Source organism: Hippoglossus stenolepis, chromosome 1, assembly GCF_022539355.2.
Source record: "Hippoglossus stenolepis isolate QCI-W04-F060 chromosome 1, HSTE1.2, whole genome shotgun sequence".
NCBI classification, from domain to species: Eukaryota; Metazoa; Chordata; class Actinopteri; order Pleuronectiformes; family Pleuronectidae; genus Hippoglossus; species Hippoglossus stenolepis.
This window is the reverse complement of record NC_061483.1, coordinates 1,977,672-1,992,130: the sequence shown is the minus strand read 5'-3', so window position 1 is coordinate 1,992,130 and position 14,459 is coordinate 1,977,672. Positions and strand designations below refer to the sequence as shown.

At 44.4% G+C, this 14,459-nt stretch overlaps 1 pseudogene; it reads left to right on the top strand.

Annotated features, from left to right (window-relative positions):
* Window positions 1-14,459, top strand: part of LOC118102208 — an 80,975-nt pseudogene that overhangs the window by 27,447 nt on the left and 39,069 nt on the right.

Genomic DNA, 14,459 nt, shown 5'->3' with positions numbered 1-14,459 from the left:
CAGATTGAATGGAGATATATGCACGCCACATTGAGACACTATGGATTTGGTGAATTTTTTCTATCACTCATCAAGATGCTTTATGCCTCAGGCTATTAGTATACGGCAGCATACTGATATTAGGGGAATTAAGGGGGGGGATATTGAATGTAAACTATCTCTTTAAGCGGACGACCTGTTAATTATTCTATTGGACCCCCCATTATCCCTTCCTCCACTCCTCTAGTAATTAAATATTTTGGTAGCCTGTCTGGATATTCCATTAATTGGCGGAAAAGTGCATTTATTCCTCTTTCAGAAAATCCAGTTCCTCTTTTTCTTGAATCTCTTCCCTTTGAATTAGCAGGGATCAGTTTACTTATTTGGGTCTATCTATTCCTGTAAATCCTACACTCTTACTTCAGAATAATTTTACTATTCAGTTAGACAAGCTGAAGAAAGATTTAGATTTTTGGAGGACTTTGTCTCTCTCTCTCTTATAGGGCGTGTAAATACGATTTAAAATGGTGTCGCTCCCCAGGTTTATGGACTTGTTTCAATATATTCTAATCAACCTTCCGTTATCTTTAAAAATAAAACTTGACTCAATAATAATGCTGTTTGTCTGGGGGTGTCAAACAGATTGTGTTGCCAAGACCCACCTACAAAACCCCAGAAACTGGGGGGGTTCAAACCTTCCAGTGTTACAACATTACTATTGGGCAACTAATGCCAGAGCCCTAATATGTTGGCAAGATCAGCTTCCCCAGACAAATGAGCTCCATGATGCACCCAAGTGGTTGCAATTGGAATCGAACACTTCAAGAAACAGCTCTCTGTCAGCTCCTCTGGTTTCTACTCAGGATTATCCAATGCTTCTAGTTAAGGACAATTTTATTCTCCAAAATTCACTTAAAATTAAAAAAAATATTAAAATGGTGCTTCAACTCCTGAATTTTCGTTACATTCTCCTATTTGTTTTAACCATAATTTGATTCCATCTCAATCTGATCAGGCCTTTATTTACTGGAGGATAAAGGACTGGCTACTATTGCAGACTTGTACATAAATAATCATTTTGCATCCTATATGGAGCTGAAAGAAACCTCCCTGCCTCAAGCTCACTTTTTCTGTTTGTTAATAATATAAATATAAAATATAATATATAATAATATAAAAAAGTTTGAAAACCCACCAAAGAAACACTCTTTTTATGTTTTAATGAAACAACATCCTAATTCTAAACGTCTTGTTTCAAACTTTGTGACACTATTTGCTAATGAGTCTGTTGTTTGATCAGAAGATATAAAATCTGCCTGGGAGGCTGAGGACACACACTGGTGTAGAGTTGACCGACAAGACGGGGGGGGGGTGGAGAGGATCCATTTGGGCTCAATTAATGCCAGGTTGCAGTTGATTCAATTTAAAGTCGTGATAACATTATTCCAAAGATAATATAATGTATCTGATGTATGTGACAGATGTAAATCTTCAGAAGGCTCTCTAGGCCACACCTTTTGGTTTTGTCCTGAGATTGTTCCCTTCTGGCACGATGTTTTTAAATGGTGTTCTAAGATGTATGATCTACAGATTGAACCTGACGCGCTGGTTGCCCTGTTTGGCTGCTCTGTAGCTTCTCTTGCACTGCCACACACTGTACAGCAGACCGTTATGTTTGCTATGCTAGTTGCAAAGAGAATAATACTCAGCGAATGGAAAGCTACCAGTGCTCCTTGTTTCTCCAGATGGTTCATGGAACTGGTTTCAGGGATACATCTTGAGAGGCTTCGGAGCAACACGCTGGGTTTTCATGAAAAATCTGAGAGCACTTGGGGCCCAATTTATAGGAGTGTCGTACATGTGAACGTAGTCCACTTGTTCACGTGTACGACTCGGCCCGAGGCTGCGTTTATTGTGGCCGGTGATTTTAACAACGCCAAGATGAGGAAAGTCCTGCCGCGATACCACCAACACATCAGCTGTCCTACGCGCGGAGCGAACACGCTCGACCATGTTTACACTCCCTACCGGGATGTGTATAAGGCCCTCCCCCGCCCCCCATTCGGCAAATCGGATCACGTCTCAGTTCTGCTGCTGCCTTCCTATAGGCAGAAACTCAAACGTGACAGACCGGTGACTCGGACCATTCAGCGGTGGACCGACCAATCAGACTCGGCTCTACGGGACTGCTTCAGCATGACGGAGTGGTGCGTGTTCCAGGATGACAACATCAACACGTACACGGACGCGGTCATCTGCTACATCAGCAAATGCATCGATGACGTCGTACCCAGGATTACTGTACGATCATTCCCAAACCAGAAGCCCTGGATTAATGGTGACGTCCATGCAAAACTCAAAGCACGGACTGATGCCTACATCTCAGGGGATCTGGTGGAGTACAGGAAGTCCAGGTACGCGCTCCGGAGTGCTATTAGCAGTGCCAAGAGACATTACAGGGACAAGGTGGAGTCTCACTACAAGGGCTCCAACACAAGGAACATGTGGGCTGGACTCAAAACCATCTCTGACTACAAAGCAAAGACCAGCAGTGCGGATGTAGTGTCTGCATCTCTCCCAGAGGATCTGAACACCTTTTATGCTTTGAGAGCAACTCCCCGGCTGTGGAGATCCAAGAGGCCCAGGAGGACCGCTGCCCCCCAGTAATATCCAGGGCAGACGTGTGGAGATCTTTTAACCGGATCTCCACACACACGCAAGGCACCTGGACCTGATGGCATTCCTGGCCGAGCTCTCAAGGTGTGTGCAGATCAGCTGGCAGATGTTTTCACAGACATTTTCAACCTGTCACTGCTCCAGTCTGTAGTCCCCGCATGTTTCAAGGAGACCATCATTGTCCCTGTTCCCAAAAGAACAAAAATCCTCTGCCTGAACGACTACCGCCCAGTAGCACTCACTTCCACCATCATGAAGTGTTTTGAGCAGCTAGTCAAACCATTCATCACCTCCTCCCTCCCTGACTCTCTGGACCCTCTTCAGTTTGCCTACAGGCCAAATAGGTCGACTGCAGATGCCATCTCCCTCACCCTTCACACTGCCCTCTCCCACCTGGACCAGAGGGACACATCTGTGAGAATGCTGTTCATTGACTACAGTTCAGCATTCAATACCATCGTGCCCCTGAAGCTTGCCACCAAGCTCAGAGACCTTGGGCTCAACATCGCCCTCCGTGACTGGATTCTGAACTTCCTGACGGGCAGACCACAGGCGGTGCGGATAGGCAGCACCACATCCTCCACCCTGACTCTAAACACCGGTGCCCCCCAGGGCTGTGTGCTCAGTCCTCTCCTGTACTCCCTGTTCACGCATTACTGCGTGGCCACCCACAGCTCCAACACCATCATTAAGTTTGCTGATGACACGACCGTCATAGGCCTGATCACCGGCGACGATGAGAAGGCCTACAGAGAGGAGGTCAGAGCCCTGACATCTTGGTGCCAGGACAACAACCTCCATCTCAACGTCAGCAAAACAAAGGAGCTGATCGTGGACTACAGGAAGAGACAAGGAGTAGAACACGCCCCCCTCTCCATCAACGGGACTACGGTGGAGCGAGTCAGCAGCTTCAGGTTCCTCGGGGTCCACATCAGTGATGACCTGACCTGGACCAACCACACAGACTCCATCAGGAAGACGGCCAGACAGCGGCTCTTCTTCCTCCGCAGGCTGCGGAGGCTCAACATGGAAGCCAGGATTCTCTGCAACTTCTACAGGTGCACCATAGAGAGCATCCTGACTGGCTGCATCACCGCCTGGTACGGCAGCTGCACCGCCCTCAACCGTAAGGCTTTACAGAGGGTGGTGAGGTCTGCCCAGCACATCACCAGGACGGAGCTACCATCCATGGAGGACCTCTACACCCAGCGGTGTAGGAAGAAGGCCAACCGGATCATTAAAGATCCCTTTCACCCCAGCCATAAACTGTTCTGCCTGCTGCCGTCTGGCCGACGGTACCGCAGCATCCGGGCCCGCACCACCAGACTCAGAGACAGTTTCATCCCCCAGGCCATAAGACTTTTAAACTCCTCCAATCTGTCATAACTCTGCACCTTAGCATATTTGCACATTGCATATTTGCACTATTGCACACACTTGCACTATTGTTTTTCTTTTTCTTTAGGTGTATATATATATTTAGATATGTATATTTTATTTTAAATTTTAAATTGATTGAGCATTGTTATAAGAGAGCCTGTGACCCAAGCATTTCATTGCAAGCGACTGCTTAATGTTATCGTTGTGCATATGACAATAAACTCTTGAATCTCTTGAATCTCCTGAACATGTCCAGAAAGATATTTAGAGACATCTAGTGGTGAAGTTACATATTACAAACAACTGAACCCCGAGGACACGAGGACTTTCAAGCTGTTTTCAGTCATGAACTCTGTAAATTAGTGTCTGGACATTTTCTGGAGTTGACTTTCACATATGAAGAACGGGTGGAGCAGCAGGAGGTCAGACATGACGTATGAATTCTGCTGTGGAAAGATCAGTGTTGTTGTTTACAGCTCATCCACACCGGCGTCGGCCCTCATCACCAAAAGATCTGGAATCTCCTTGTGTTTCCAAGTTGACGTCTTCGTCTTCTACATGTTTGGCTCCTCTTCCTCATCCTGAGATATTTGTGTTCTTCCAGTTTCACGTCCGTCACGTGTTTGTGTCCTCAACACGTCCACTCGCTCTCTGTGAATCCTCTGGACATTCACCTGCTCTATTCTCACATGGACTCACTCAGAAACTTTATTAGGAGGCTGAAAGGAAAAGTTCCAGAAAATGTCCAGAACAACTTGACTCAGACTTCAGGTCTGAAAACAGAGACAGTGATGTTTAGTCAAAGTCATTTATTTTCACACATGAACTCAGTTTAATTTACAGTGAAGTTTAATCCTTTATACTTTATACTAGTCTTCTCTAGACCGGACGACTGTAACTCCCTCCTCTCTGGAAGAAGCCAAAAGTCACTCTCCTGCCTCCAACCAGTTCAGAACGCAGCAGCTTCTCACTGGTATTAAACACCAACATCACATCTCCCTGATCCTCGCTTCTCTCCATTGGCTCCCTGTCCGTTTTAGAATTGATTTTAAGATTTTACTGATCACTTTTAAAGCATCTGGCCCCAAACTACATCACAGAATTATTGAGCCCGTATGTTCCTGCACGCAGCCTTAGATCCTCAGGTGGATCCTGCTGTTCCAAAGTCCAGGTTGAAAACTAAACCGTGACCGTGCTTTTACCATCAGGGCCCCTCGGCTTTGGAACGGCCCCCTGAGGAGATAAGGCAGAGTCAGTGACTTCTTTTAAATCACTTCTTAAAACCCATTTTTATAGACTTGCTTTTATTTACTTGTTCATTTATCTCTGTTGTCATTTTAATTATTTCATGGCAACACTTTGTAAACTCTGTTTTTAAAAAGTATTATATCAATAAAGTGTATTATTATTATCCTTTATCCAGGTTGGAGGACTGCAGTCTGTCAGAGATCAGCTGTTCTTCTCTGGCTTCAGCTCTGAGGTCAAACCCCTCTCATCTGAGAGAACTGGATCTGAGTAACAACAACCTGCAGGACTCAGCAGTGAAGGAGCTGTGTGGTTTTCTACAGAGTCCAACCTGTCGACTGGAGACTCTGAGGTCAGTTCACTGACTGACTTTGTAGATCTCATATCTATAATACAGCATTTATACCCAATTGATCTCATTTCATTCTAATTTAACATAATTCCTCTTCATACATAACTTGAATCCATTCATTAATTAATCTGTGACATTTTAAATATTCAGCTACTTGTTAAAACACTGAGTTTAGTTCTGGATTTCCTAAACTGATCGGCAGGACAGAGACCGGGTCCAAATAATATATTTGTACTGAATCAGGACTCGTTTTTAGTCCAACATGTCTGATTTCATATTTATCTTCCATGTTATGAGTCTGTGCTGACATTAATATTTGTATGTTATTTTCACACATGAACTCAGTTTAATTTACAGTTAAGTTTTATCCTTTATCCAGGTTGGAGGACTGCAGTCTGTCAGAGATCAGCTGTTCTTCTCTGGCTTCAGCTCTGAGGTCAAACCCCTCTCATCTGAGAGAACTGGATCTGAGTATCAACAAGCTGCAGGACTCAGGAGTGAAGGAGCTGTGTGGTTTTCTACAGAGTCCAACCTGTCGACTGGAGACTCTGTGGTCAGTTCACTGACTGACTTTGTAGATCTCATATCTATAATACAGCATTTATACCCAATTGATCTCATTTCATTCTAATTTAACATAATTCCTCTTCATACATAACTTGAATCCATCATTAATTAATCTGTGACATTTTAAATATTCAGCTACTTGTTAAAACACATCTGAGTTTAGTTCTGGATTTCCTAAACTGATCTGCAGGACAGAGACCGGGTCCAAATAATCTATTTTTATTGAATCAGGACTCGTTTTTGGTCCAACATGTCTGATTTCATATTTTTCTTCCATGTTATGAGTCTGTGCTGACATGAATATTTGTTTGTTATTTTCACACATGAACTCAGTTTAATTTACAATTAAGTTTGATCCTTTATTCAGGTTGATTGGCTGCAGTCTGTCAGAGATCAGCTGTTCTTCTCTGGCTTCAGCTCTGAGGTCAAACCCCTCTCATCTGAGAGAACTGGATCTGAGGTACAACAACCTGCAGGCCTCAGGAGTGAAGGAGCTGCTTGATCTAAAGCAGAGTTCAGGCTGTCGACTGGAGACTGTGAGGTCAGTAGATGGTTGGAGTCAGTCCACGCTGCTTTCATCAGTATTTTACTAAACACAGTCAGTATCACAGATCCAGGGTCTGTGCTACCAAGCAGGATTTGTGGTTATCAGGTTAACTTTAGGTTTAGTTTTTTCAGTCGTACGAACCTCGTCCACTTCTTAACGAGGTAAATCACCATGGTAACTTCTGATGAACGGCTAACCTGCTCCAGGTTAAGTTGGAGATCAACCCGTATTGAAGCTCCGCCCACTGACCACAGTGACTCTCCACTGTTGTGTGGTGCACACTCTCCTTAAAGGGACGGATAAGGGAAGTTTAAATCCACGTCTGGTTGGTTCAGTTGATCTCTAACTCACCCAGAACATCTCAATCTCTCCAGACTCATCCTGTCACCAAAACACCAGATGCACTCAGTCAGCTTCCTGAAGATAGGTCCATGTGTTTCTATTGAGGAGTGATGTCAGAGGTGTCCACCACAGTGTGTGTCCTCAGAGACAGTGTGTGTCCTCAGAGACAGTGAGACAGTGTGTGTCCTAAGAGACAGTGAGACAGTGTGTGTCCTCAGAGACAGTGTGTGTCCTCCGAGACAATGTATGTCCTCAGAGACAGTGAGACAGTGTGTGTCCTCAGAGACAATGTGTGTCCTCAGAGACAATGTGTGTACTCAGAGACAGTGAGAGAGTGTGTGTCCTCAGAGTCAGTGAGACAGTGTGTGTCCTCAGAGACAGTGTGTGTCCTCAGAGACAATGTGTGTCGTCAGAGACAGTGAGACAATGTGTGTCCTCAGAGACAGTGTGTGTCCTGAGAGTCAGTGTGTCTCCTCAGAGACAGTGTGTGTCCTCAGAGACAATGTGTGTCGTCAGAGACAGTGAGACAATGTGTTTCCTCAGAGACAGTGTGTGTCCTCAGAGTCAGTGAGACAGTGTGTGTCCTGAGAGTCAGTGTGTGTCCTCAGAGTCAGTGTGTGTCCTCAGAGACAGTGTATGTCCTCAGAGACAGTGAGACAGTTTATGTCCTCAGTCAGTGTGTGTCCTCAGAGACAGTGTGTGTCCTCAGAGTCAGTGTGTGTCCTGAGAGTCAGTGTGTGTCTTCAGAGACAGTGTGTGTCCTCAGTCAGTGAGTGTCCTCAGAGACAGTGAGACAGTGTGTGTCCTCAGAGACAGTGTGTGTCCTCAGAGACAGTGAGACACTGTGTGTCACATCCTGGGATTCAAACGTTTCTCATCAAGAATCTTCTTCTCTTCCACTCGTCTTGTTAGTAAACAACAGATTCAGATCTCGTGGCCTCGAGTTATTTATCTCGTTCACACACGTTATTATATCGTGGTCACGTAATATATCTTTACCAAATGCCACCAGGGGGCGCTGTAACTTACACATTGACACAATCCCAGATGTTTTACCAGCTGTTCTTCCTGCATTTAGCAGCTGTGACTGAGTTTCTTTTATTCTGGATCATGTGTTTGTTCTCCTCTGATTTTTATTATAGAACAGTTTGATCCTCATTGTGAAATATGAGGCTCTGCTGTCAGTCAAACTGTCCATGTCTGTGATTGGTCATACGCAGTAAACCCCGCCCTTTTATGTGCACGTGCTCACACAGTGAAACATGGCTTCACCTGTAACAGCAGTAAATCCACCTCTCAGGTGTCCACTCTGCACTTTGACATGCAGAGGAAACACACTTAGCTCTTAGCGTGTTCATTCCAACACGTGAACATGAAGCAGAGAGGAAGCTGCTCCACCTCTGAACAGGACTGAAGTCCCTGCTGCTCTTTCTACTGGATGTGCTGCATCACTGACTCACAGCTGATGAAGTGAGTCTCTGGAAACACTGATGTCTTCTTCTCTCAACAGATGGGAGGGATCTTTGTGAAGGTGAGTGTGAAGAGGACAGTGTGTGTGGACGGAGGCTGAGCTGTGTCCTGAGGATCCAGAGGCTGAAGCAGCAGCAGCTTGTGTGTAGAGCGGCTCTGACTGGGCCTTGTTGCTGGGAGGCAGAGTGGAGACAGAGCTCCAGAGGAATCAGAGGAGGTGAGCTGCTCTGAGATCAGCTGTCACACAGAGTCCAGTCCACCATCCTCCCTGTGTGTTCCTGTGGATGTGACACAGCATCATCACTGGATCTGCTGCTGCTCTGTCCTTTGACTCACAAAAGTCAAAGTCGTAAATATTTCAAAGTTATGTGCAGAAAAATGTGTTAATGCAAATTTTATTTTCAAATGTGACATTATATTTACTGGTCGGGACATGAAGCTGTGAGCAGTCGCTGTTATTAATAAATAACTGCTGAGTTCAGACAAGCTTCTCATATTTTAAAACAGTTTCTCACTTTCCATGTTTCACTGTTTAACGGTAGAAGGTCGAAAATCTCAGCTTGAAAATGAGGCCCGACACTTATTGTCTAGTGTCACTGTGTCGTGTCACCACTGTTTACAACCATGTCTGTTTTTATTTTTTTACATTTATTAAAACAAGTTCCTTGACAGTGAGTCTCACAGTTTAACTTACACACAAATAGACTTGGTCTTAAAATACAAAAGAAAAGTTACCAATGCAATGGCATGAGACATGTAATGAGTTGAGGGGTTACATTCATATTCCAAAGTGTCCAAAAAAAATACTACAATAGATACAATATGTTCACTTTGCTAAATACCTCATGACAGACGACCATTCCTCTGAATAAATGTCCATCCTGAATTGTAGTTTTGCTGTTCGCTGAGTCTTTTGGGTCCATTGGTCCCAGCAGGTGGCGGGGGTTCGAGCCAGTTTGTTGTGATCATGTTGTGGGCTGTTAACACCAGGGCTCTGCACATACACATTTAGTTGTTTCCCAACCCACTTGAAGGTATGTTCCCTAAAACCAGCCCCTGTGGTTCAAGTCATATTTTCAACATTTTAAAATCTCTCCAATTTCACTCATTACCTTCTTCCAGAATACTCGTAGTTTTGGGCAATCCCAAAAGATGTGTGAGAAGTCTCCTGTTAATCCACATCCTCCCCAGCAGAGGGGGCTAGACTTCTTGTCATAGTGAGCTATTACCAGTGGTGAAATATCTCATTCTCCACCACATCAATCCAGTACTGTTCAAAATCTGTCTGTAATCTTTTAGTTCCATCCCATTCCTTATGTGTCGTCAGATAATGTCGGATTTGAAAACATCTGAACACCTCATTAGGCAAAATGCTATATTGGATCTGAAGTTGTGAGAACGGCCTGAGAGTCGTTCCCTCCAGTAGCTGGTATATCGTGGTCACACCTTTCCTTGCCCACCCACTAAAACCACTGTCCAGTTTTGCTGGCAGAAAGTCACAAATAGAAGCTATTTAAGTTGCCCTAGATAACGACAATGGCAAATTCAACATTTTTCACTTTGAATCTTAAATTTTCACCGTACTTTTGCCTCCACGAAAGGGAGGGCCGAAATAGATATATTAGTTACAGAGCTTTGTTCTATATGTGCCCATTTTGTTTCCATATCGAGCCTCATCCATGAGACCAATATTCAAAGTTGTGATGCCCAGTAGTAGCTTCTGAAATGGGGCAATGCTAAGCCACCCTTCTCTTTGTCTGAGTGAAGGACTTTCAGTCTTAATCTGGGCCTTTTATTCTGACATATGAATTCAGAAATAAGCCTGTCCAGGAATTTAAATGTAGACACTGGGACGGTGATAGGAAGCGAGCAAAAGAGAAACAGCATCGTTAGCAATACATTGATCCTGATGGTCTCCACCCTACCCACTAAAGACAGGGGGAGCTTCCCCCATCTTTCTAGGTCATTTCTTATCTGAGAAATGAGTTTATCAAAATAAGCTTTGTATGATGAAGAAGAGTTAGGAGTCAGAATGACCCCCAAGGACCTAAAGCCCTTTTTAGACCGTCTGAATTCCGTCTCTCCGTCTAACTGTCGGGGCCGGTCTCCTGTGATCATCACTGCTTCTGATTTCCCCTCATTGACCTTGTACCTGGAGATTTCCCCAAAGTTCCTCAGACGTTGCATGAGAGCAGGAAGAGATGATACTGGATTCCTAATAAACAAAAGAACATCATCTGCGAACAAGGATATTTTGTGCATCATGCCCCCCCCCCGTTATGGTTTTACATATAAATGTTTGGTTTTCATCATTTTGATTGTGGACCAAACATCAGCCACAGCGCTGGTTGTCTGTTTATTCAAAGTTTATTAAAAAATAAATCACAACAGTCACAAAAACTGCTCTTCAATCGGCCTTTGAATAAACATGTGTGTAGCTGATAAGAAGAACAGTTCTTGAGATATACAAGTCACGTACTGACAGAGCTTTCTGGAATCACTAGACAGAGGAAAGGTCACTGTTATGATAGATCCTTCTTTTTTATTTTCTAACACATACAGGTAGATGGAGGGTGAGGAGGGGGTTAAGGTGTAAGGTAGTGGGGGAGCTGGGATGAGGGGATGATTGACAGGGCAGAGGGAGAGAAAGGATGGGAGAGGAGATTAGGAGGGTTTGAAGTTGAAGAGAAAACAGGGGAACCTCCTCCTCGTCGTCCCCTCATTCTCCTCATTCTCCTCCTTCTCTCTCTTCTTCCTTTCTTTCTTTTTCATCTCCTCCTCCTTCTTCCTTTCTTTCTTTTTCATCTCCTCCTCCTTCTTCCTTTCTTTCTTTTTCATCTCCTCCTTCTCGCTCTTCTTCCTTTCTTTCTTCTCCTCTTTCTCCTTCTTGACCCTCTCCTTGTAGCTGTCGGTCCTCAAGGCCTGTTCCTGAAAAGACAGAGACAACATAAGTTTCACTCTTTTCTTTTTCAAAGTCTGAATCGGAAACAAATCAACAATCCAATATTATTCAATCAGAATGAGTTGGTGTAACGTACCTGAAGCACAATGTTCTGCTGGATCAGGAGTTTGATGTCGTCCTCCAGCTTGATTTCCTTTTCTAGGGACTCCTTGTGCTCGGTGGACCACCTTTCATCTAAGGCTCTATTTTTTTTTTGCAGCTCCTCTATTTCCTCGGACCTGCCCTCATTTTTGAGGATGTATTGCTGCAGCTTGTCCTCCTGGAGCTTCAGGTCTGCATTCAGGGAGACGACCTCGACCTCTTTTACTTTAAGCCTCATGTGCATGTTCCTGAGCTCCTTCTCCAGCTCCTTCTCTTTGGCTTTTTCAGACTCCACGAGCTGAATCAAGCTGGTCACGTCGCCTTTGGACTTCAACAGAAGTGAGGCAGAAGACTCCAACTTCTCGCCCATCTTCTTCCTCTCTTCTCCCCTGGAAATATTTGTCATGGTGATCTGCAATTTGAGAGCAGCGTTTTCAGCCCTCAGCTTCTCCAGCCGTTGGTTTTCAGCCTCCAGGTCTTTCACCCGGGCGTTTTCAGCCTTCAGCAAAGCATTTTCAGCCTCCAGTCGGCCGTTTACTACCTCCAGCTCCTTCAGCCAGGCGCTTTCAGCCTCCAGCTCCTTCAGACGGGCGCTTTCAGCCTCCAGCTGCTTCAGCAAGTCATTTTCAGCCTCCAGTCGGCCGCTTATTACCTCCAGCCCTTCAGCCAGGCGTTTTCAGCCTCCAGCTCCTTCAGATGGGCGCTTTCAGCCTTCAGCAAGGCATTTTCAGCCTCCAGTCGGCCGTTTACTACCTCCAGCTCCTTCAGCCAGGCGTTTTCAGCCTCTAGCTCCTCCAGATGGGCGCTTTCAGCCTCCAGCTCCTTCAGACGGGCGTTTTCAGCCACCAGCTCCTGGATCTCCCTATGCGAGTCCTTGAGTTCTCGGCAGAGCATTTTGCTCAAGTTGCACTTGTGTGGCTCATCTCCTGAGCTGTTGATCCTCTCCATGTCGATTAACAGGTGCTGCAGTGTAGCAAGAAGGTTCCTGTCGAGTACTTTCTTCTGTAGCTGTGTACAAAAGTTTTTGTAGAGTATTCTCTTGTCTTGGTCGAAAGTCACTGGAGAGAAGTTTCTCGTGTGTCTGACGTTGGCTCACGGTCGTCGTGTCTGGTTCCACTGACAAATGTTTCTCTTAAATAGGTGAGCTAATTTCCTATGATCTGTGTCATTCTACACTAGTATGACTGAAGTTGATCAAAGGAGGATTCCTATCAAATGAGGATTCCTTTAATCACAGATGAAGACCATAGACTGTATATATAGATGGACGTAGGGTCCGTGACGTCACCCGTTGGTTTCTGAAGAGTGAAAATGAGGCTAGTAGTAGGCGTTCACCCGGCGCCATCTTGCCGGTGCTGACTCCTCCTAGTTCCTGGCTAACCAATAAATGGGCAAAGAGGAGGAGCGCGAGTGAAGACTGACAGCTGAGCCACGCCCGCAGAGCTCAACGTTACCTGGTTAGCTCAGGCTAAGGAGCTAGGCTACATGCTAACCGCGGCTGCTAACCGGCTAGCGCTGCGGTGTTGCTGCTTCAGGATGGTCGCGATCTTTCCAACGAACTCACGAGAGGTAAGTAACCTTGAAACTACACAACAACAAAACCTATTGCTTTATCTATTATCATAATCATATGCTTACATGCCTCAAGTGGTTTTTAATATGTAATTGTTATAAAAGTTACCGTTTATTTAACACGTGTAATGAACAGATTGAAGCAAATTAACTACACTACTACAGAGTCGTGTGTTTGGTTGTGACTTGATTTTAATTTGAATAAGTTAATAAGTTAATATGAATACGCTACATGTGTAAGTTGCATGTTCTGATACAGGCTGGTATAACCACCATTACTATTGCCACCTTGTTTATTTAGCCTGTTATGGAATTTACAGTGAATTAGACAGTTTAGATAAGATTATAATCTCCACACACCACTGTTGGTTCTCATATTTATTGTATAATTATGTTTTCACACTGAGAGAAGTGGAGAGACTTGATGTGGACTGTTATCAACAGCTCTGTGAGAGATTATCACCTTGAATATTACAGATGAGGTAGAAAGACATTTTATCTATTTGTACAATGTTTTATTTCTTTCAGCACATTACATTTCATTTAGCTGATGTTTATCCAAAGCGACTTACAATATGTGCATTTAACCATGAGGGTACAAACCCAGAGCCCAGTACATCGGTTCTGTCTGAAATCTGTGGAGCTTCCACCTGCTGAACACAGAATAAACTGTAAGAACCAGTCTTTGCTGGAACATACACAACATAAAACATCCTTTATAGTGAGTTTCTTCTTTTCAGTACATGAAGCACTGCAGCACCTGATGTCCTCAGCATCCACTGTGGCAGCAGCAACATGGTGGAGATCAGCAGCTTCAGGCTGGTCAACATGAGGACGACCTGCACCAGCTTCATCTGCACAACACTTCATGTTTTCCTCCCTTAACTAAAGAGGACCTGTGTTTTATTTTTCTTCTTTGCCATAAGAGACAGAACACGGTCAGCACAGCTGCGTCCTTCAGGCTCGTCCGTCCCTAATAAAATGACAGGAAACATAAAAGTATGGTATTATTGTAGAGGAAGTGTTACTTATAAACAAAGTTTGTGTCCTTATTTTCTGTGGATATTCAACTATGTATTTGAATATGGTTTTGGATTAAACTGTGCACTACCAAGACAATGAATGTGCAGTATGGAGTTCTTCCACATTAAAAGTATTGCATATATCATTTAATGCATTATGTATTATGTGCAATACTTTGCTTTGATTGTTAGTAAGTTATGAAAACAGGTCTGTACCTGGAGTCAGTGTTGAAGTGATGACTCAGTGTTCAGTCTGGTTGGATT